The sequence below is a fragment of the Schistocerca piceifrons genome, chromosome 5 (genome assembly GCF_021461385.2).
Source record: "Schistocerca piceifrons isolate TAMUIC-IGC-003096 chromosome 5, iqSchPice1.1, whole genome shotgun sequence".
NCBI classification, from domain to species: Eukaryota; Metazoa; Arthropoda; class Insecta; order Orthoptera; family Acrididae; genus Schistocerca; species Schistocerca piceifrons.
The window spans coordinates 475698989-475724398 of NC_060142.1; the positions used below are offsets into that span (position 1 = coordinate 475698989).

At 40.1% G+C, this 25410-nt stretch overlaps 1 pseudogene; it reads left to right on the top strand.

Annotated features, from left to right (window-relative positions):
• Positions 1–19075: 19075 nt before the first annotated feature.
• Positions 19076–19193, top strand: LOC124799759 (annotated as a pseudogene).
• Positions 19194–25410: the final 6217 nt, after the last annotated feature.

Sequence of the window (25410 nt, forward strand, 5' to 3'; positions counted from 1 at the left end):
GTTATTCTGTTCTCTCAACAGCAGGCATAGAAAATATTCAATCTTGGCACGACGAAGTGCAATGCAGGTGGTAAATTAACCTCATACAAATAACGTCAGTAGATTGGCTGAGAAATGAATAACCTTGCAAATATTCAACGAAAATACTCGATACTGGCTCAGTGCTATGCAATGCTACCCGCATTGAAACTGTTGCAAACATTAATACTTTTCTGATTCTGGCACATTTAATGTTTTTCTGATATTAAAATCATTTCTTTTAGAAACATATTCATTGGATATAAATAAACACAGCGTGGAAGAGGATGAGGCACTGATAAGGGTCAGCATTGTAAAACTGAACGGAATCCACATATCGCATTGCTGCATTCTTAAAACTAAACATACAAAATTCCATTACCTCACAATTTGTTTCCATTTGCTTTCGCTTTGAGTTACAGTATCAATTCATTACTCTTCTCTGTTTGCCATGGACAGTGGTCAATATTTGTTAACGGCAAGTATCACTTCAAATATTGATAATTTTATAGCCTTACAAATATAGAGTAAAAAAAAACAAAGACAAAAATTCTACAATGAAATTAATTAAAAAAAAAAAGACAAGGCGGAGCATAAGAATGTCGACGGGAAGTTCATTGATTTGATTCGATAAAGAATTGTGTTCTGACACTTTTATAGAAATAACTACGACCTAACTTTTACTGGCTCTGTGTGAGTATAAACAACACCATTCGTCCATAGACCAACAACTAAATTCTCCCAGCTAGCCACTAGCTTTATGTCTTACATTCTACTTATGACAGAGTGCATCGGCAACTACTGCTGTGCTCCGCGCGCCCCTACTTACAATCGATTCTGCCACTCAGGCAACGTCTTTGGTTGAGTGGTGTCAAAAATACAATTTCTTCTACATATGACAATCGTTTCAGGTCATTTTTCATTAATTATATTACAAAATCGGGCTTCATGTAGAAGTGGACCCCTCACAACACTAGGACCTACATGGAAAACTTTGTAATCACTCGACAAAATTATATTTCACTTTTCTTGAAGTTGTGACTTTTCAAGCGCTGTTCTATTAATTTAACAGTGCAAAATTATGAGTGAAACTTTGGTTTTAACATCAAGATGAATCAGTTGTGTGATGAAAATATTATTTACTACAGAGTTTAACTCTGCCTCATTCGGATAAATCCTCAATGCAGCAAGTTTGACGAAATGTTGTAGATTTTATGGATTCTCGATTACCCGAGATTTCTAGCAAAATATGAACGTCAGAACAAGGTAAATAATTTTTGTAAAACAAAATCTCGTAAATGATGTGTTTTACGAATTCAAATTTCATTTCCATTTTGTGGTTATGAGTTATGGTCAGTAGCAGACTGCATTGGAACTGTTGCGTCTGATAACAAGATATTTATTTCCAGCATTTAACAAACATAGCACACAGAATACGCAAGTGAGTGATATATCTGGATACACACAGCAACCAACGAAAAACAAAGAATAAGAAACATTAGTGGTTACGCTATCACCGAATAACGTGCCTTACCCCCCCCCCCCCTCTATTTTAACGATATCAACAATTGAAGCACAACAGCTCGCTTGGTTTCGTCTGTTGAGGAGTCACTGGCTTTGCTGCTCGATAGCAGTTGCGATGCACCTGGGCTAGGATACGGAGTGGAGAATTGTTTGGATGCTTTGTCCCAGTTGGTGTAGGAGATGCAGTGAACAGGCTTTAACCAGTCGACTGAAACTGTAGTTGCAATTTCTTCAATTTCTAACTTAAACTGCTTTTCACTTCTGCTGAGCATGTTGTAAGGTCCACCATAAGGTGGCTGTAATGATTTACGAACGGCATGGTGTTGAACGAAAACCTGCTTGCATTTTGACAACTGACAGTGCTATACCTGACATCTTCGCAAAAACGATCGGCAACCCTTCGGGCACACCGGGCACGCGTGTAGCCTACATGGCCCCTGCACGCCTCAGCTTCGCGCGCTCGCCCTGCCGCAGTAACGGGCGATCACCAGAGCGCGGTACCGGCGCTACCAGAGGCCGCCACTTCCAAGAGACCTATTCGCGAGCGCCACACACGTGACCAGAAAATAGCGCCGCGAGCATTCCGCCGCCGGCCGCTACAAAGGTTGGCGCCAGAGTTGCCCAAGTCATTTATTCCAGCTTCGAGAGTCTCTCGTAGCCTCTGGGCGAGTTCTACTCACCCCATCGACTTCGAACGTTCTCGAAGCCCATTGTAGAGACCGAAGCCGCTGTATTCAGCATTCATCGTTGTTTCCCTTCGTGAAATTAGTTTGTACCCGGGATAGACTCTTCTGTTCCTATGCTGGTGTTATTCAGGACAGCTTCATTGGACTTAGAATATTTTTCATACAAGTGTATTTGTAGATCCAATTGTGTTACTTGTCAAATTCTGGAATCGCCATGCTGTCAAGTTTTCACACCTGTGAGTCACTGTAATTGTGATTTTGTTATTATCGCTGAAACAGACGTTTCTTTCCTTGGTCATTAAACTTTTGTGAGCGACACATCACACTGCAAGCAAATGGATGACGAAATTGCTGTGTCCTCGATGCTACTGGACGCAGTTGTCATATGTGTGACTGCAGCTTAGTAACGAAGTCCAATGCTTCGATCACGTCACTTGGAGTGCCATTGAAGAATTCGCCCAGTAGGTGAACTGGTTGTCTGTATATCAACTCGGCTACTGTGGTACCTAATTCCCTTACAGATGAGCGGCTACCGGTTGAATGATGGGTAGAGTTTCCATCGAATGCAGCGAATTGTGACAGTGTAATGATACCTTTATCTCTCGATGGAATCGTTCCAGTAGACCATTTGCCACTGTTTGGTATGCTGTGGTTCTAATCCTCTTTGTGGTCAACAGCGCGCCGAGAGCCCTGAACAGGTATACAAATCAATTGTCTGTCCTGATCTATGGTGATGCATAAAGAACCCCAAAATGGGTGATCCATCCACTGAAAAAGATAGTATCTCCTCTCTGTGCTGTGATATCTGCCATCGGGAAAAACTCTGTCCAACATGTAAATCGATCAACTACGGTAAGGCAGTAAGAAAACCCCTCAGATGATAATAAAACCCCTATTACGTCCAGATGTACGTGTTCAAAACGTTGATTGGGCGGTAGAAATATACTGAGCGGTGTGCGAAAATGCCGAATAATTTTAGTAGTTGTTGTTTTACTGTTAAGTTAACCCTATAATGACCTTTGTTACATATGTGTCACATCGGGAATTTATCACATTATCTCCACAATAAATGAATATTTACTGCTAATGTCTGAATTAGTTATTTAACGATTTGATTTAGTTACAATGGAAATTTAGTCTACCAACTTCTTTGTGTACTAACAACACTACGACGACCCCACTAGGGAACGATGAAATGGTGACCAGGCCTTCGATTTTTCGACAATAGTCCACTTCTTCTTTCCTTTTGGCAAATGCATAAGTTACCAGTTGTGTATCACAATCGCTTCTGTTCAAATTAAAATGGATAACTGGTTGAAAAGTAGGGGTTTGAAGGGGAAACAGGGTTAAACAAAATCGCAGGTTGGTGTTGTGTGAACAGGGCATTCAGGTTCTAGTGATGTGTGTCAGTTCGACAAAAGTGAACCATGTGAGCAAAAAGAGTACGTTGATAACTGCATTAGGTTTGGATTTTCATACGTAGGTGACAAGGACTATCCAAGAGCACAGGGTGCTGTTTGTGGCGACATAGCCGGCCGGGGTGGCCGAGCGGTTCTAGGCGCTACAGTCTGGAACCGCGCGACCGCTACGGTCGCAGGTTCGAATCCTGCCTCGGGCATGAATGTGTGTGATGTCCTTAGGTTAGTTAGGTTTAAGTAGTTCTAAGTTCTAGGGGACTGATGGCCTCAGAAGTTAAGTCCCATAGTGCTCAGAGCCATTTGTGGCGACATTCTTGATAACAGTGGTCTGAAAGCTTCTCTACTTAAACGCCATTTAGAAATAAAACACCTCATGTACATAAACAAATCTGTTCATATTTTTACACGAAAAGCTATCGAGTCAAAAAAATGATTTAACCACTTTTGTATCCGCTGCAAACAGTGATAATGAGAATGCTCTTGAAGTGTCTTACTGCGTTAGCTACAGAACTGCAAAAATTGCAAAACCTTATTCAATAGCTGAAGATTTAGTGCGGATATGTAGTACAGTGTATGCTTTCACAAAAAAGTCAAAATGGTACTATTATCCGACAATACAGTCAACCGCCGGATTAAAGACATGTCAAACTTTATAAAGAGTTCGTGCCAGTCCTTTTTGTTTGCGATTCAACTTGACGAATCGACTGACGTTGCCAATTTGGCCAATTTCTTACTTTTCGTCCGTTGTATTAATGGGGAGTCTATAGAAGTAAAGCTACTGTTCTGAAGACCCTTACAAGAGAGAAATATGGAAGGAGATATATTTAAGTTAAATGGTGAATACATTGGCGAAAATTCAATAGATTGGACTCACCGTGTTGGCATTTGTTCAGATGGTGCGAAATCTGTGACAGGGTGTTACGCTGGGTTTGTTGTCGAAGTGAAATCGCTAGCACCGAACGCTCCTTGAACACGTTGTTGCATTCATAGACAGGTGCTTGTTTCTAAACGCATGCCTGGTGAATTGAAATCTGTGCTGGACAATGAATTGAAAATAATTAAATTTGTTAAGACTTGTCCTTCAAATTCCCACATTTTTGCAGTGACATGTGAGGAAATGGGAAGCATTTATAAATGTTTATTGTCTTACTCTGAAGTTAGACGGCTATCTCGAGGTAGAACTATTTCCAGAGTGTATGAGCTTAAAGATGAAGTTTACGTTTTTCTCACTAGCCATGGCTTTCATAAAGCAAAGTGCATGAAAAGTGAAATCTGGTTTCAGTCTTTAGCTATCTGAGACATTTTTTTCAAAAATTAAGTTTAAACTTATCTCTCCAGGGGTCAAATATAAATGTTTCTTTTGTGCAAGACTATATCGAATCTTTCATTAAGAAACTTGATTTTTGGAAAACATTTCAATAATAATCAAACTGAGTGTTTTGATAACCTATATGACTTTCTGGTGGAAAATCATCTTTCTTTGGACTAAAAGTCAAGAAAACGGTTAAAGAAAAGTTGAAGAGACTTGGAAAATACTTCAGAGCATATTTCCCTGCTGTTTTCAATAAGAATTGAATTCGCAGTCCTTCGCAGAGTTAACAATTTCAGAATCCACGTTAAGTGTAAATGAAAAAGAGCAGCTTCTTGTAATTTCCACTGATTTTCAGTTACAGAAAAGATCTAAACCATTGTCATTAAATGGTTTTTGGTCAAGTTTAAAGGCGTTTCCAGTGTTAGGGAAAAATGCTATAGCGGCTTTACTGCTCTTCTCATCCACATATTTGTGCGAAAAGTCGTTTTCTTCGTATACCTGTTTAAAAAAATAAATACAGAAAGGGACTTTGTACTGAAAGAGATTTGAAACTTTATTTAACTTCTGTGGTTCCTGTCTTTAAAACTCAAAGGCGCGGAAAGCAGGCGGGTAATGCCCGTTTCACAATTCGTGCAAACGTGACGTAATTTTGAAGTAACTCGCAATATCGACGACCACATGACCAGCTACCGACTTCGTGATAAGGAAGAATATGAATATTATTGCTCCTCGATTCACTCGCAGCAATTAAACCTGTTCTCTTAGGTTTCAGCTTAACCACACACCTGGAATTCGCCACATATATGGAAACAAAGAGCCCATTATTAGTGAAGAGACAGAGTATGAATTTTATTGCTGCTCGTTTCAGTCGCAGCAATTTAAGCTGTCCTCTTAAGTTCCTGCCTAACCACACACTCGGAAATCGCTAAACATTTATTTCATACTTCGTTCTCAGGTCAGATTGAATGTAAATAACATCCAATATTCCAGAACATGCTTATATTACATTCATAAGGAAGTAATAGAACTTGTTAACAGTGCTGAAATGAAAAAAATTGCGTGTAACTGGAAGCAAACCAACAACTTTCGACTACAGAAACCACGACGTTATTCATTACATAGCACTTAACCAAGCGCTTTTCAACTCTGGTCATGGATATCATATTCTGTCGTGAAGGCTTGTATCGGTGATATGTTATTAAGTGGACGTTTAATGATAATGGTGATGTGTATGTGATAAATTTTCAGTGCTCCATTGTAAGACAAGTGTGTTTCATTCTTAACTTGTAAATTATTGATGATAATCACTCACTACTAAGAGAGCACTCTTATGTGAAGGCATTAACCATTGATAAATTATTAAGTGACAATGAGAATGCTCATAAGATTTTACCAGATCACTCTCTACCAGTATATCGAAAAATAAATACCGTCTGCGTGTTGACATTGGGTATATTACATATATACTTACTGCTCCACGGGAAGCAGGTGGCGAGTGATCGAAGTTGCTTGCACAGACCTGTGTAAAGTTTTGTCGCCTGTACTGGAGGAGGACCATATCCTACAGACTATTAATCAAAAGAGAGGCTCCCTGTGTTCTTCTTTAATAAGCAGATTAATACATTGTTTTTCAGCTGTAACACATCTAGTGTTATGACTACAGCTTTGTACACAGCCATACGTTTTGTTTTTCTACCAAGACCTCAAGATCTACGTCAGGTGCTAAACTGATATTGATACATTTCGATCGATTGGCTCTCACAGAAAGATGGACATTGCATGGTGTAAACTATGCTGCTCCCACAACACACGTTATGGTAGAAATAAAGAACTGAGGCGATGTTTGTTATTGACAAAAATGTGGAAGAATTTGAAGTATTGTGATCATCCCCAAACAGCTGTACAGTTAATCTCATCTGCAGGGTAGCAGATGCCTCAGTGTTCCATTCAAAGAGAATTTTTTTTCAAAGAGAATTGTTTCCTCACTTTGCAGTACGTACATACATACATTAATACTTGTTCCATAGATCATGAATACGACATTTCGTAATGATGTGGAACGTGTCACTTTAACATAAGTTTTCTCTACACAAATTAATTAATAAAATTGAAGGGCTCGGAGAGATATAGTCATAAGCCACAACTTTCACGAAAATGAGGTTTTCATGTTGCGGCATTCTTAACAATGTCTTCTTCATAATGTGTTGAAAAAATTCCATGTTACTGCAACAGATGGCAGGCTATGATGGAGTGCAGTTCTATGCTGTGCCATCTGGTGGTAGTTTCAGAAGATACATAGTCACAAGCCACGGCAAAATGGCAGGTGGGTCAGGAACGTCTGAAGCGTCTTCGGGTCTTCAACGCATATTTGACACAGACAGTACTGGAAGTGAAGAGCTTTACCCTTTGGATCTTGACAGTGATGAATCTTGGCATCCATCAACCAGCAGTTCCAGCTCAGATGATGTTTCAGTAAGTATATAAAACGGTTTATTTCTGGTGATTAATTTCCTGTGGCTTGTGACTTTGTTTCTCTCAACATTGACAACGCATTTAACAGCCATCCTGTGTGTTAATAATGAAACTTGATGGGCACATTTATATTACTGCTTGATGATGCAATAATGTAGTTTCAAAGGCAAAAGATGTGTAAAAAATATTTTCTCATTAATGTGATTTTAGCGAAATTTAATGTCTTGTGTGGCTTATGACAATATCTCACGCAAATTCTTAGACTATTTTGCTCTTCATATTATAGCTTGAAATAAGTAGAATAAATGAAGAATCACCCGAAAAACCAAAGCCTTCACGAAAAAGAAAGCGAAATATTGATCAGTGGAAGAAAAATACAGCAAAACGTCGACGAAATGCTGGTCAGCAGTATAAGTCTTTAAAAACCCACAAGACTGTTCAGGCTGCTACTATAGGAAGTCCCTGTACTTGTTTAAATAAATGCTTCACAAAACTACTTGAAAAGGAAGAAAACAATTTTCATTCATTTTGGGACATAGGAAACTTTAATGCCCAGAATACTTACCTGATGAGCTGTATGAAAATGGAACCGAAAAAGCGGAGGTTTGTTCACTATTTAAATAAAAATGGTTAAATATTTTGTATATTTATTTCATTTTGTTATATTTGTCATAATTTCTTTCAAAGCTATCCAAAAAAGACTTCCAAGAAAGTATCATCCAGGGATGTTACATTTTCTTATAATGTGAGGGTATGCAGAATAGAAGTCATGATCTTCAAGGAAGCTTTCCTAAGGGTTCATGGCTTACAGATACATGCATGAAGAGTGAGGAATTTGCAACATCAAATGAAGCAGGGATTTGCAGTGCCAAAAGAAGATGGAAGAGGTTTGTATGTTACTCTGTGCTATAAGTTAGGGATGTACTCAAACTGAGTACTATACAAATATTTCTATTAGGAAGAGGATATAAGCTCATCGTTTTTTTCTTTCATGAAAACATGGAAACTACCCACATAAATTTCAAGACGAAGCTGTACAAAGTGTTAGAGAATTTCTCAACGCCATACCGAAATATAACAGTCATTACAGTAGGCAACAGAACCCCAATAAAGTGTATTTGGATTGTGATCTCACAACTGCTTCCTTATTTCGAAATAAATACTCAGAATACTGCAAGGAAAAGAAGGTTCCTGCAGTATCTGAAAGTAAATTCAGAGAAATTTTCGTATCTGAATTTAACATAGTCTTCAAACTACCAAAAAGTGACACCTGTTCAAAATGTGATGGATTTCTAATTGCAATAAATAACCCAGTATTATGTGTAGAAGAAGTCACGGAAAAGAAACAACAATATGAACTGCATCTCAAAAAGGCTGACAGAGGACAAAATATGATTGCATCTTTAACTGCTCTGGCTAAAGAAAATTCGAAAGAGCATCATGTGATAGCAATGGATATGCAGCAAACATTCCCCACACCTAAACTAACAGTTGGTCCAGCATTTTACAAGAAGAAAATATGGACATACAACTATGGTATCCATGACTGTGGATCAAATAAGGGTTATATGTTTCTGTGGAGCGAGAAAGATGAAGGTTGGGGTTCAGATGAGGTTGGGAGCTGCTTATTGAAGTACTTGGAGATGACTAATCCTCAGACAAAACATCTCCACATAATCAGAGACAACTGCAAGGGTCAGGCAAAGAATTGGACTATTATTGCTTTGGAAACGTCCCTTGTTGCTACCAAAAGATTTGACTCTGTCCAGCATTACTTCCCTGTGGTAGGTCACACCATGCTACCTTGCGATCGTGATTTTGGTCGCATTGAACAGTATGCAAGAAACAGACGTCCAATAGTGTACACTCCAGATGAATGGGCAGAAGTAATAAAATCTGCGAGTCCAAAACATTTCATTGTAACTAAAATGGAAAGAGAAGACTTCAGAAGTTTGGAAAGCCTGAAGACATTGATCTCAAAACATACAGAATCCACGTCTGGAGATCCCCACCATTTCAGTGAAGCTACTCAATTTAAGTTTGAGTCTGAAGATCCCTTCAAGCTAAGTGTACAGCACTCTTATTCAGACATAGGAGCTTTCATGTCAGTGGATATTCGTGTCAAAAAGAAAAGAAGGCTAGCCGAACCAAATCCATATCAGCTGCCAATAAAGTACAGAAAGCCACTACCAATCAACCAGAAAAAAATTGATGATGTACTGTCTCTTGTGCCATACATACCTGCAACAAATCAAGATTTCTTTCGGTCATGTACTGGAAATAACGTGTACAATGATGAGGTAGAGGAACTTCCTTGATGCAACTGTATCAATGAAAATGTAATTTATACATCTCAGATACCTGATATGTATATATTAATGTGTAAAAATTATATTTTCTGCTTGCTGTGTAAGAGTAGTTAAAATAAATCCTTACAAATTCATACTTTATTTTTTAAACAATTTTTGGGAGATATAGTCATAAGCCACCATTGACTACATCTTAATTAGAATCATTCTAAAATTAATATTTTATAGCATGCAGAGATTTGACTATTTAACAACATGCTTCGCAAGTATTAAGCAAGTGTTTGCAGTAGAAATAAAGTTACTATTTTGTCTTAAACATTTTCAGACCTCCGTGGAACTTTAAACTCGGTGTATCTCAAAACTAGTTCGATGTGGCTTATGACTATATCTCTCTGACCCCATATTAATTAATTCTCTTTTAGTTACTGCTTCATATCTAAGAATTCATCTATTGAGTAGAAGGAGCTGTCATTCAGAAATTCTTTTAATTTGCTTTTAAATGTTGGTTGGTATCTGTCAGACTTTTAATACTATTTGGCAAACGTCCAAAGATTTTTGTGGCAGCATAATTCACCTCTTTCTGTGCAAAAGCGAGATTTAATCCAGAATAGTGAATATCATCCTTTCTTCTGGTGTTGTAGCTATGCACTTCGCTGTTAGTTTTGACTTTGGATGGGTTGTTAATGACAATTTTCGTACGTGAATATATGTATTGCGAAGGTACTGTGAATATCCCGAGTTCCTTAAATAAATGTCTGCAAGGTGATCTTGGCTGGGCTCCAGCTATTATTCTGATTACACGCTTTTGTGCAATGAATACTTTCTCTCTCAATGACGAATTGCCCCAAAATATGATGCCATATGAAAGCAGTGAATGAAAATAGGCACAGTAGGCAAATTTACTGATATGTTCATCAGCAAAATTTGCAATAACCCTAACAGCATAAGTAGCTGAACCTAACCGTTTCAGCAGATCATCGATGTGTTTGTTCCAATTCAATTTCTCATCAATTCACACACCCAGAAATTTTGAGTATTCTGCCTTAGCAACAGAATTCCATTCACAGTCTATATTTATCAATGGTGTTATTCTATTTACTGTACAGAATTGTATAAACTGAGTTTTCTCAAAATTTAGTGAGAGTCCATTTGCAGAGAACCACTCAATAATTTTCTGAAAGACATTATTTCCATTTTCCTCAGCTGATTCTTGTTTCTTGGGTGTGATTACTATACTCGTATCATCAGCGAAAAGAATTAGCTTTGCATCTTCATGAATATAGAGTGGCAAGTCGTTAACGTATATTAAGAACAATAAGGGACCCAAGACTGAATGCTGTGGGACACCATTCTTGATACCTCTCCAGTTAGAGGACTCTGCTGATTTTTCAGACCATCTGTACTGTTAATTTCAACCTTCTGCATTTTTCAAGTTAAGTATAAATTAAACCATTTGTGCACTGTTCCACTCATATCACAATATCTAAGCCTGTCTAGAAGAATTTCATGATTCACACAATCAAAAGCCTTTGAGACATCACAAAATATCCCAATGAGTGATGATCAGTTATTCAATGCATTTAATATTTGATCATTGAAAGAATATATAGCATTTTCTGTTGAAAAGCCTTTCTGAAAATCGAATTGACATTTTGTTAGTACTCATTTTCACAAATATGTGATGCTACTCTTGAATACATTACATTTTCAAGAATTTTGGATAAAGTTGTCAGAAGCGAGATTGGGCGATAGTTGTTAGTATTAGACCTATCCCCTTTTTTATGCAATGGTTTAACAATAGTGTACTTCAGTCTATCTGGAAAAATGACCTATTTCACTGAGCTACTACATATGTGGCTGAGAATCCTACTTATTTGTTGGGTAGAAGCTTTTAGTACTCTGTTGGAAATGCCATAAATTCCATATGTGCTTTTACTTTTGAATGAATTTATTATTTTCCTATTTGCAGTAGGAGAGGTAGCTTGAATTTCAATTTTATCAAATTGCATCGGTACTGCCTCTTCCATATACTGCCTTGCATTTTCTAATGAATAGCTGGTTCCTATTTTCTCTATGACACTTAAAAAATAATATTTAAAAATGTTTTCTACTTCTGAATTCTTGCTAACAAACTTTGCGTTGTGTCTGATAGAAATATAGTCTTCCTGTGCTCTCAGTTGCTCTGTTTCCCTTTTCACAATATTCCAAATTGTTTTAATTTTATTATCAGATGTGCTAATCTCAGACATAATGTACATACTTCTGGAATTTTTAATAACTTTTCTTAATACAGTGCAGTAGCTTTTATAATGTTTCACTGTTTCGGTATAATTACTCCTCCCAGCTATAAGATACATTTACCTTTTCTGTTTACAAGATATTTTTATCCCTTTAGTAAGCCATGGCTTTTTACATGGTTTCTTACAATTATATTTCATTGTTTTCTTAGGGAAGCTGTTCTCAAATACACTCACAAAGGTATTATGAAATAGGTTAAATTTTAAATTAGCATCATGTTCCCTGTACAGCTCATCCCAGTCTAACTGTTGCGAGCTTTTTTTAGTTTCCAAGTTTTTCGCACTATGACTGATTTTAACATATATGGCAACTCCTCCTCTCTCCTTGTGTCTCTGCTTACATGTGCTGAAAGCTTATATCCACCTACATTTGCCATTTCCATAAGATGTTCGGACAGGCATAGTACATCTATTCCACCCTCAGTTTCTAAATCTTGTAAACAAACAAGAAGCTCATATAATTTGTTTTTTAATCCCCTGATATTATGATGCAATATATTAACATTATTTTTCACTGTGCTTTTATGTGAATCTTGAGACATACTAACATTATTTTTCACTGTACTGTTATTAGAATCTTGTGATATTTTCACATCTCTAGTACCTGCCTGTCTGAACTTCTCATTAAGCTTAATTTCAATCAATGTAGGATGACTGGACACTCATCTTATCCTAAAAAAGTACTCCCATGAGTTTCAGTGCCATCTCCCCCCCCCCCCCCCCCCTTTAAAGATTTTGCTATCATCCCAGTCAGTTTACCCTTCCTTTTCCTGTTGAGAAACAGGCCTTGTCTTGTGAAGTCCCACCTACTAATACCGTCAACAGGAACCAAACCTATTCCTGACAAAGTAGCCACCCAAAGCAGTTGATCTAGCTCCATATTGACCCTCTGACAGAGCTGTTCAATTGGGGCTGGTCATACCGCATGATAGCAGGAACCAAGCCAACATTTGTATGGTTTGTTGCAGATGCTATTATTCCTGCATCACACTCAATATTGTAGCCCTGATCCCTATAAATACTGTTTTTCCGCTCCACCCACTACCACAACAAGATCCTGCTTTGTAAAACCCTTGCACAATGATCCTGCATCCTCTAAGACATGCTAAGACATGCTAAGACATGCACTGGGCTTGAAAATACTTGTGACCAGGTACCTGTGACCTAATTTTTCCTTCAAGATCTGGCCCACATCTCATCCATGGCTACTACATAACAACAGAACTTCCCTCCTACTTTCTACTTTTTTTTACAGCAGTTGGTTTCCTAGTGAAAATCTACTGGATGCTGACTACACTTAACTCTACTTTAGCCTCTTCCTTAGCTCACTGAGGCAGCAAGGCAAATATGTTGTTTGTTACAATCATGACACTCTGATACTGTTCTCTTTCTGTGGCCCCTGTTCCTTGCTACCACTTCCCACCTGCCTTCACCCCCCTCCCCCCCCTTAACCTCATCAATTCCTCCCTAGCACTATCCAGTTCAGCCTGAAAAGCTCTAATCTTCCTTTCTTGTTCCGCTATTTTCCTATCCCTTGAACATAATCTGCAATATCATGGAAGAGACCCTTTTACTTCCCCGATTCCCATGCCACTACATTCACCCCAATGTAACCATTTGCCACAACAGCTGCACAAAATCCCAGAACGGACTTCCCTGTGGTAGCTCAAACACTTCTCTCTCATGGTTGTTTATAATATTTTTTACAAAATTTATCTAGACAATAAGAGTAATATTCTATTAACTACAGATCACAAAAGTCACCAAAGTTATGTGGAACACTAATATACGTGTATAATATTAATATAGTGACGTAATGAAGTTAAACTAACGTTAAAACTCAAAACTTGTATACATAAAAAATAAGGCCTAAGATTGTATATGCGCGATACGTATTTTATGCGTTTTGAAAGGAAATAAAAGAGCTAAAAACCTTGAATTCGCCGAGTGGATACGGCTCTAGTAAATGTATGTGTAATGAAAACAGCCTAAATTCTTCATTTAATACTTAAAGAAATGTCTTAAATTTGTATGTAAACCTATGTCTGAAGTATTAAACGCGCAAACAAAGTTGACACTCGAATGTACATGATCACTGTTCCGATTTCGACCATCACTGGACAGTGCTGTTGACAACATGTACGGGGCAAACAGAAATAAAAACAGGTACTGTAACCTTATTGGTGAAAAAAAAACCACATGTGGAAGGCATCACAGCATTTGGGAATAGGACAGTCTGCAGCACTGAGGAACACATCCAAACAACTGTCTGAAGGTGATGATCTCTGCATTGAATCCCATGCTCCACAGTGACATGTAGCAGATATCCAATGTTCCGCCAAGGCTCTCTCCATCTCAAATAAGTGATGTCAGTCAATCATTATCAGGTAATCAACAGTGCACCAGTGGACTGATGGGATGGAAGAGACACTGTCTATATGGGATGATGTACCGTAGTAAGCACTGCAGTTTATAGCATGAACAATTTTAGTAATTTCACCAGTTTTTCCGTAATTTCATCGCCAGCCAATGACACACCAGAAAGCTGCCCAATTTCTGTATCATCCCTAAACGAGGCCAATTTCTGTATCATCCCTAAACGAGGCCTCCGTCACTTTGCGAGTACCATATGGTAGACTGTGAATGTAAATAGATGACTACGCAGTAGGTCCATTTGGTCACATACACCAAAGTATTCAAGACAGTGTCCTATACCAATGCACTTAGGTTATCTACACATTTCTAGTTCATCACTCATAGTGCTGAATTTACAGCTACGAGTAGCCATCTTTCCCAGTGTGGATGGGAGTCGCAGAGTATTCTCGCATTCGTAGGATAAAGTCAGAGATTGACAGATCCTCCTGCACTGTCTTTGACCAACTCTCTGTGCAACACAGTCGCCGATTTAATCTGCAACTGAGTAGAAGTAGGAGGGTACTACACCAACTATATTCCGCGTCTTGTGAAGGAACGGAGTGATGAGCTACGTCTGTAACAGCTGTTCAGCGAAGACTGTTCTGTACCTGTCTTACCCATGGCACCCATGCAAGTGCACAAGATCTCTCCAGATGCGTGCATGTCGAGGAAGTTAGCACCACTTATCAGTGTATAGCAGACATGAGAGTGTTGTGGTGATATAACACAGTTAGGAAGAAACATGTGGTTTATTCATGATGGAGCTCCACACAGATGGAGCTTGAAACATTTTACACAGATCAACTGTGCTATCAATTTTGGAGCATTATTCCAGTATCTGGAGTCGGTACTGGCAGGAGAGAAATGATCATTGAGCATAAACACACACTCTTATGGCTACATGGTTCTACATCTAAAAATGCTATGTTTTTAAAGCCATACGATTTCTGAAGTATTGGCCAAGTTCTCTCTACCTCAGTCACCATGGTGACTAATTTTAAGATGATAAAACTACATCCTTGTACATTATTCACCTGTCCTAGGAAGTGAACGAGCTGTTCCTCAATACAAAGGCATCGTCAGTGTATTTCCGCCATTCGACCTGCTTATAAACCAACTAGAACGAAGTCGGAGGAATGCTACGCTCTAATATTCTATTGCGGGAGATATACGAGGTGTGTTGAAAAAGAAACAGAACTTTTGCTGTATCAGCTTTATTGCTTATTGTACAACATTTTAAGTACTGTCCCCTTCAAAATAGCCCCATTTACTGGCAGTACACCATTCACATCGTTTCTTACAGTTTTGGAACGATTCTGGGAACACATTTTGTCGGATGTCGCGCAGGTTTCTCGCCGCATTGTCCTCCTCAGTGGTTTGGAAACGACATTATTTCAAAGTGTTTAACAGTGTGGGAAATAGGAAAAAGTCTGCTGGAGCTAGATCCGGAGAATATGATGGATGGAGCACACTGGGAAAGTGGTGTTTTGCTATATAGCTGCAGACAAGGAGTGACATGTGAGTTGGTGCATTGTCATGATGCAACATCCAACTCTGGTTTTCCCACAATTCAGGCCTCTTCCTGCACACAGCATCACTCATGCACACTGGGATTCCCTGCTAGATTTCCTTGTTTACCATCTGAGCACATGGCAAAAATTCATGATGGATAATGCCTTGTAGTCAAAAAACACAACCGACATCACCTTGATCTTTGGCCAACTCAAGTGCTTTTTTTGGACGAGGTCACCCTTTGCTCACCAACTGCGACGACTGCATCTTCGTTTCTACATCATAGCCATACACCCATAGCTCATCGCCTGTTATGATGTTCTTAAGAAAGTTTTCATTGTCATTAACAGCGGCAAACAGTTACTCGCACATTTTATGTGGGTCTGTTTCTGATCTTCAGTCAACAAATGCGGTACGAATTCTGCACTGATACAATGAATCTCAAGTTTGTCACTCAAAATTTAATGGCATGAACATACGCCGATGTTCACTTCTTGAGCAACTTCTCGAACAGTTAAACGACGATTTCGGCGAAACAAAGCACGAACGCTACCCTCATTGCCATCATCTGTTGATATGGAAGGACGTCCAAATTTTTTAGATCATGGTTAGGTCTTATGGAACCAAACTGCAGAGGTCATCAGTCCCTAAGCCTACACACTACTTAATCTAACTTAAACTAACTTACACTATGGACAACACACACACCCATGCCCGAGGGAGGACTCAAACCTCATACGGGGAGCTGCATGGACCGTGACAATGCGCCCAAGACCGTGCAGCTACCCTGCACGGAGAAGGATGTCCAGACTTGGAGTCGTCACAGACCGACATTCTGCCCTGTTGAAAACGTTAAACCACTCGTAGCACTGCGTGCGACTTAGTCAGTCCTCCCTGTATACTTCGCTAAGCATCTGAAATGTCTCTGTGAAAGTTTTGCCAAGTTTTTAGCAGAATTTCACACACACACACACTTCAAGCTCCTTTATTGCACTAATCCGACGAGCAGGCTGTACACGTGCTTACCTCAGCGGCTGTGGTTCGCTTGCTAATTGTCCGAGCGACACGAGTCAAATGGCAGTTTGTTGTCTAAGCCTGCCGGTAGGTGCGCTCTGTAGCCGCAGCGCTCTCTCTCTACTGGTTGGCGCGCTATTTCAAAAGTTCGGTTTCTTTTTTAACACACCTCGTATATCCAACATCAGACATACAGCCACCCTGCAAATTTCCTACCCCAGTCACTACGGTGATAAACTTTAAAATTATAATACTACTTCCTTCTAAACTAATCTGGTATCCCAGGAAGTGACCGAGCTCTTCCTCATTACAAAGCCATCGTCGACGCATATCCGCCGCTCTAACTGCTTATAAACCAACTAGAACGAAGTCGGGAGGCTGCTGTTCTGTCACTTAGCAAATTGATGGATTTTATACGTCGTTTTAAGTCGGAAATGTACGTACCCTTAATCACACCTCTCGGATCAGTCGTGCTTATTATTAGTAGTAGCGGTTTTGATAGATTCAGCTATGGCTCACTGCGAAATAGAGCGAGAAAGAAAAACGACATGAATATTTTCGATAGTTGATACATTTTATTACCATTCGCGTCCTACTGCACCAAAAAGGCACATGAAGGAACAGCAACTTCTTCCAGTTTCTCCAGGCCTCTTCCACGCATACAGCCTTCTTTCATGTTTCTTAAACCAAGTATTAACTGTGATTAAGTTATACTCTGTGCAGAATTCTACCAGGCAGCTTCCTCTTTCATTCCTTACCCCTAGTCCATATTCACCTACTACTTTCGCCTCTCTTCCTTCTACTATCCAATTACAGGCCACCAAGACTATTAAATATTCGTCTCCCTTAACTATATGAATAATTTATTTTAATTCATCATACATTTCCTCAATCTCCTCCTCATCTTCGGAGCTAGATGCCATAGAAACTTGTGCTACTGTGGTGGGTGTGGGCTTCGTGTCTATCTTGGCTACATTAATGCGTTCAGTATGCTGTTCGTAGTAGCTTACCAACGCTCCTATTTCTTATTCATTATTAAACATACTCCTGCATTACTCCTATTTGATTTTGTATTTATAATCCTGTATTCATCTGATCAGGAGTCTTGTTCCTCCTGCCACCGAACTTCACTAATTCCCACTATATCTAACTTTAACCTATCCATTTCCCTTTCTAAATTTTCTAACCTACCCGCCCGATTAAGGGATCCGACATTCCGATCCGTAGAACGCCAGTTTTGTTTCTCCTGATAACGACGTCCTCCTGAGTAGTCCTCCACTGGAGATCCAAATGGGGAACTATTTTACATCCAGAATATTTTACCCAAGAGGACACTATCATGTTTTAACCTGTTGCATCTTGCCTAGTCGTCGAATATGGAGTATTTAGGAAACCTGCTTTCTCGGATCGCTAGACAACAGTTCAAGCAAATCATATTAAAAGCCTTATTACGAAATGAATCAGTGACAACACTTAACTTTGACAATAACAGAGAAGTGTCGCAAGCAAAGGGCGACATGCAAATAAGAAATTTCTTCAGTATATACAATTCTTAAGCCGCTGGCCTTGAAGTGCCTAATCTCGATGCAGCTGTAGAAGTGGGCGCGACGAGTTGGCACGGCGCTTATGTTCTCTTCGCATAGAGAGCGCTGCGTCGCGTTGTCGTCCTGGAGAATGGCTGGTCACTGTGCAGTTGGCTGACGTCTTCTTCACAGCCCTCTCCGCTCTTCCGTTTCCGACTGGCGTGTTGGCGTTTGACTTTACGCCGTTAACATAGTCATACTCAGCCCTACAAATAGCAGAAAACTCTTCGCAAAACGGTTCTGTAGGGGATGTAAGCAAATTTAAAGTCATCCTGCTAAAAGCATAACACCTTCCATTCAAGTTACATTACCGATATTTCGTAACAATATTGTCTTGATTCTCCAGTAATAACAAAAAACTAGGGATCCTGATTCTCCTATCGCACCTCCTTGTATACTCTTAAAGACCCACAATGACGGCACATGATCATCCCAGTTCCGCTATTTTGTGTGCTAGATGTCCATTGGATGGATGGCGACAGTCTTTAAGAAGTATTATTCTTATGTATAAGACGGGCAACCGCCTTGCCGCAGTGGATACACCGGTTCCCGTGAGATCACCGAAGTTAAGCGCTGTCGGGCGTGGCCGGCACTTGGATGGGTGACCATCCAGACCGCCATGTGCTGTTGCCATTTTTCGGGGTGCACTCAGCCTCGTGATGCCAATTGAGGAGCTACTCGGCCGAATAGTAGCGGCTCCGGTCAAAGAAAACCATCATCACTACCGGGAGAGCGGTGTGCTGACCACACTCCCCTCCTATCCACATCCTCAAGTGAGGATGACACGGCGGTCGGATGGTCCCGATGGGCCACTTGTGGCCTGAAGACGAAGTGCCTTTTATGTATAAGACAGAACAGTAAATTAGTCGGTTGGTATAGCATAACACTGTACTTGAATGCGCCCAGTCACTCAAAACATATATTCTACAGAGGCAATGCCTTTGCTCTATTTTCTGTATGTTCTGTATGTATTTTCTGTTTGTGTCGTGGATGAATCCCATGACCCAGGGTAGACCTGAGTTGGTGTTAGAATTTGGATCCACCAAGCGTTATACGAGAGTCACTCCAAAAGAAATGCACACTATTTTTTTAATCCATCTTTTATTCTACTTGTTTGAAACTTTTACAGTGTGTAGATACATCGTTTAGGAACAATATTTTCATTTCTCCACATAATTTCCATCCCTCTTAACTGCCTTACGCCATCTTGGAACCAGCGCCTGTATAACCTCACGGTAACATTTTGGACCAACCTGTTGGAGCCACTGTTTGGCAACGTGCACAAGGGAGTCATTATCTTCAAACCTTGTTCCACGAAGAGAGTCTTTCAGTTTCCCAAAGAGACGATACATGGAGTCAGGTCAGGACTGTAAGGCGAGTGTTTCAGTGTTGTCCATCCGAGTTTTGTGATCGCTTCCATGGTTTTTTAACTGACATGTGGCCGTGCATTGTCGTGCAACATCAAAACATCCTGCTTTTGCCGATGTGGTCGAACACGACTCAGTCGAGCTTCAAGTTTCTTCGGTGTCATCACATATGCATCAGAATTTATGGTGGTTCCACTTGGCATGATGTCCACAACACTTTCGGTATTCTGCAAACACTTCCTTTCCCTATCCCAACGTAGCGTGACAATTCGTTCACTGTGATGCGTCTGTCAGCAGTCACCAATTCGTTAAATCTCTGCACGTTGTCTGGAGTGTGTGCAGTACGAGCCCTGCCGCTGCGAGGACAATCCACAATATTGCCGTGCCCACTTTCATCACCTAACCCGCTTGCCCACCGACTAATTGTACTGCGATCGACAGCAGCATCTCCATACACCTTTTTCAACCTGTTGTGGATGTTTCCCACTGTCTCGTTTTCACAGCACAGGAATTCTATGACAGCATGTTGCTTCTGACAAACGTGAAGTGTAGCAGCCATCTTGAAGACACGCTGTGACGGCGCCACTCACGGGAACAGGTTGAACTAAGTTTGAAAACAAGCGGGAAGGGTGTATCTACAAACTGTAAAACTTTCACACATGCAGAATGAAAACTGTATTTTTACAAAAATAGTATGCATTTCTTTTGGAGTGACCCTCGTATCTGAAACAGTGTCTAGATGTGAATCCACAATGCACTACGTGCAGGACAGGTTTGGAGGTGGATCCACCATGCATTACATCCAGAATTGTGTCAAGAGGATGATCCATAATGCGGTACATCTGGGACAGGGTTCGAAGGTGGATCCACTAGCGAGAGGACTGGCTCACATTTATTGGAGCCGTCCATGTCTCATGCATAGACATAGACATACAGAAAATAGAGTAAATGCGCTGCTTGTGTAGTATATATGATTGAGAGTGACTGGGTGCATTTGAGTATGGCGATTTTTATTGAAGATGCGTTGACATTAAATACAAGTGTTCTCCATCGCAGAATGGCATACGGTTGCGGGTAGGGCTGCTGGAGGCGTGAGGTTGGTGTAGGGCTGGTGCATTTTAGACAAACAAGTTGCACTTGGAGTGGCCATCATTTATCTTGCTTTCTTCGGTGAGGCTACTGGCTTTGCGGCCTAATGTGTATGTAAGCATCGTTAGCGCACACTGATCGTCTGGACCATTCAGCCATGTGCTAATCTCATTGGATTAGGGAAGGATGGGGAAGGAAGTCGGCTGTACCCTTTCAAAGGAACCATCCCCGAATTTGCCTGAAATGATTTAGAGAAATCAAAGATGCGCAGGGCTGAAAACTCTGCCCACAGATACGACGGAGAGGCTGCCCATTTGAAAAATCGATCTGGAGAGTTTCCCGGAATTTCGCTGTTGTTCCAGTTTTTCCGAGATATATGTTTAATAGATTGCAGGACGCTTCCATCTGTGACTGAGTTCTGCACACCAGAACAGTATACCACGGCCACCATTTGGATTTCTTTCTGATCATCAGCGACAAGATATAAGAGACCTGTGTCCCTACCTGTGGTGGGGAGAGGGAGGGATGAGGAGTGGCAGCGATGGAAGGTAAGCGTGGCTCTAAGTTGGGTAGTTCGTGACTGCGCATCAGTTAGAACAGTTGTGCAGCTGCCACTCCTCTCTCCCAGTACAATCTTTTGGGATGACGATTTTCCCCTATCCCCAGTACATTTGTTACGTTATGACCCATTTATTATGAGTGCTGTTTTTTTAAATGACAGTTTCGGTGTGTAATTAGAACACTGAAGGATTTTCCATCAGTTGTGGTAGTGTGCATTCGCTTTCCTGAATTTCGATTACCTGGGCTGCAGGGTGACTGTCGGGCAGCACAGTGGGAGCCATCTTTAATGAATTCTGATGTCAAACAGCGATAGACACAGTCCTTAACTGTATGCTTACAGGTAATACACTTATTAAACTCCTCTCTGTCCAACACCAGCATCTAGTCATGGAACATATTTCCTGCCGAAAATAAAGATAGTACTAGCCACTCCAGCGTTTTTTCCCGTCAGCTTGTAGGGGAAGAGCAGAGTTTGAGTACGTCTGCCGTCAATTGCGAGTGGTACTGTGAAATTTTTTCTCAGCAGGATAACACCAGTTGTACGGCATTATCTATTTTAGAGCTGTATTGCGATTTTAGAGGCTCCTTGTGTAGCGCTATGCACATAGTTGTGTAATTAGAACCGATCTTTATGATTAATTATGTAATTCAGACCAATATTTACTTCACACTCCGATATGTAGAACGCCAGTTTTGTTTCTCCTGGTAACGACGTCCTCCTGAGTAGTCTCCGCCCGGAGATCCGAATGGGGGACTATTTTACCTCTGGATTATTTTACTGAAGAGGATGCAATCATCATTTAACCATACAGTAGAGCTGCATGCCCTCAGGGAAAATTACGGCTGTAGTTTCCCCTTGTTTTCAGCCGTTCACAGTACCAGCACAGCAAGACAGTTTTCATTGGTGTTACAAGGCCAGATCAGTCCACCATCCGGACTGTTGCCCCTGCAACTACTGAAAAGGCTGCTGTCCCTCTTCAGGAACCACACGTTTGTCTCACCCCTCAACAAATACCCCTTCGTTGTGGTTGCACCTACGGTACAGCTATCTGTATCGCTGAGGCACGCAAGCCTCTCCACCAATGGCAAGGACCGTGGTTCATGGGGATACTGTTGATATTTCCGAGAAGATACCTGACATTTATTTTTTTTAGCGATGCCCGTACTTTTATCGAACAGTAGCTAAATAAGTAAAGACCACTTTTCAATTGTCTTTTTGTGTAGACCGTAATCCACAAGGTTCAATATCCCAATGATACCATTCACATAGTCATCCATAGTGTCAGTATTCACAGTTGCCATAAAAAGGGCATCTATTCATAAAAACAATTTCTTAGGAAGACAATAGCCTGCATTGTAGCTAAAGTACATACATACTGCAAAGCTTTTCTATCAGCTTGTGGATTTGGCGCTCTTGAAGCCACAAAAATGGCCTTAGTTGTATCTGTCGAGTTCATTGTTGGCGGCAAACGTGTGTACAGCTTCATGCGCTTCAGAAGGCAGAAGAATTTATTGACTCTGTGTCAATAAAAGTCATCCAACCGACAGCCATGTTGTTTATGGCTATTCCAAATGGCAGATTCTCTCTTTCACACACTATTTTCCTTACAGTAAAGAGATGTTAAGGTTCCGACAACGGTGCGCCAGCCAGAGGCACCAATGGATTTCGACTGGCATTTGTATGAAAAACCCAGCTGTCTCCTACCTGTGGTAACTGACTGAAGCCATCGACACATGTGATAGATATATCAGCAGTCCTCTGTTGGGTTGGTTAAGTGTCTACTCCATAGCATAATTATTTCATCCAAAATAATTAATTTTACTTTTGCAAATTTAAATGCTGACATGTTTGAAGGCGCTAGCTGAACAGGGCATTGTTCTGTCACACAGGGACATGAGAAGTCCAAATATATTTTGTACAATCTGACCACCTATTCCAAAAGAGCATTTTCCTATGTATGGACGACACATCGTCATCATTTACACCCGCCAATTAAAAACAACCGCTAAATATTGATGCAAACCCTTAATCAGTAAAGTTTTGCACACGCCAGTACCACCAACAACTAAATAATAAAACGGTGGTGGTGATTTTTGAGTGAAAATGTGTCCCACATGTAATACAGAAAACGTCTTTGGTCATGATTAAAAATTCTAACTAAACTCAATACGTCATCTTGACACTCTGCAGCTGGTTGGGAAATCACTCCTGTTGTTAAATCTACTCGTTGTCCATGAAGCTGTAGACAATGATCTAGATCTTCTTCTTGGGTATTCAATTTCTCATCGTCTAAAGAACGAGCTTTTTCATTCGCTACATTACCTCCATCCTCTTCCAGTTTGACCGAGCGATGTGGCGCAGTGGTTAGCACACTGGACTCGCATTCGGGAGGTCGCGTCCTGCCATCTGATTTAGGTTTTCCGTGATTTCCCTAGATCACTTCAGGCAAATACTGGGATGGCTCCTTTGAAAGGGCACAGCCGATTTCCTTCTCCATCCTTCCATAATCCGAGCTTGACCTCCGTCTCTAATGACCTCGTTGTCGACGGGACGTAAAACACTAATTTCCTCCTCCTCTTCAGTTTTGTCTGCGTCACGAACGGCATCTAGCAATGCTTCGGACTCATCTGAACCCTCCAGTCGATTAATTAAATTGAATATGTCTCAACAGTTTTTTTTCTCACTAAGTTCGATCAGCGAGTTTTCGTATTTTACATTATCATCAACTAATCCAGAAATTTCGCCTCTACAGTTTGTACATAACATTAGCTGCTCTCTGTCGAAATTGGCGAGATATCGTACTCTGTTACATCTACGGAAACGTATGATACTGGGTTTCTTTTTTTTCGCACGTAAACTACATTGTTTCGCAACCTGATAAGTTTTCCAACGCATTCATCATCAGCGTTTTATCTGTAGTTTTACGTGGGATTTTAGTTGTAAATTTATAATAAGAGACAAAATACGTTACACTCGTTGTATCAGTTGTATTGTCACTTGGCCGATTTCGATAATGATCCAGTAAATTTTTTAAAAATATGTTTTTGGATAATTGGTCTATGAACTGCAAACCTACTAAAGATTTCAAAATACCCACTCGAAGCTACATGTCTGTCTACTTGGGTTATGTGTTGTTTCTTTAACAATTAATTTTCCAACACATTCATTGTCAATGTTTCATCTTTAGGTGTGCATGAGATTTCAGTTGAAAATGTATAACAAGCGGCAAAGTAAGCTAAACTCATTGTATCATATTATCACTTGGCCGATTCTGAAAACGATCCAGTAAATTTTTTGTAGATATGTTTGTGTATGATTGATCTATGGTCTGTAAATTTACTACCGAACTCAAAATAACCACTCGTTCTTTGGGATGCTCTGTGTTTATAAATTATAAACATCGCTCGAAAAAGCTTGGGACATAGGGAGTCCTGCCAGACAGTAAACAGCCTCTTGGGATGATATTTGAAAGAATTTAGAAATACTTTTGATATAGGCAATAGAGACTTCTTTAAGCTACTGTTTCCACTTTTGGCCTCTTCTACAGTTGCTCTTAGTAAATTTGACATGCCTCTATCGGCATTGTTAATATAATTGACGATCTAAATGGAACAGAAAATGGACCCAGTATAAATTGACAAGCCGTATAAGTCTGTTATAATTCCAACACTTTTCTGCAAAATGTACCGACCATGACGCCTTTGGGGCGTCTTTGTACATATATTTTGGGCTATTTAAGTGTATATTTATTTAACTGTCGATATATAGTGATCAACATTTAATTCAGTTGATGCTAAGTACCCACCAAATTTGAAATGTACGGAATGTTTAC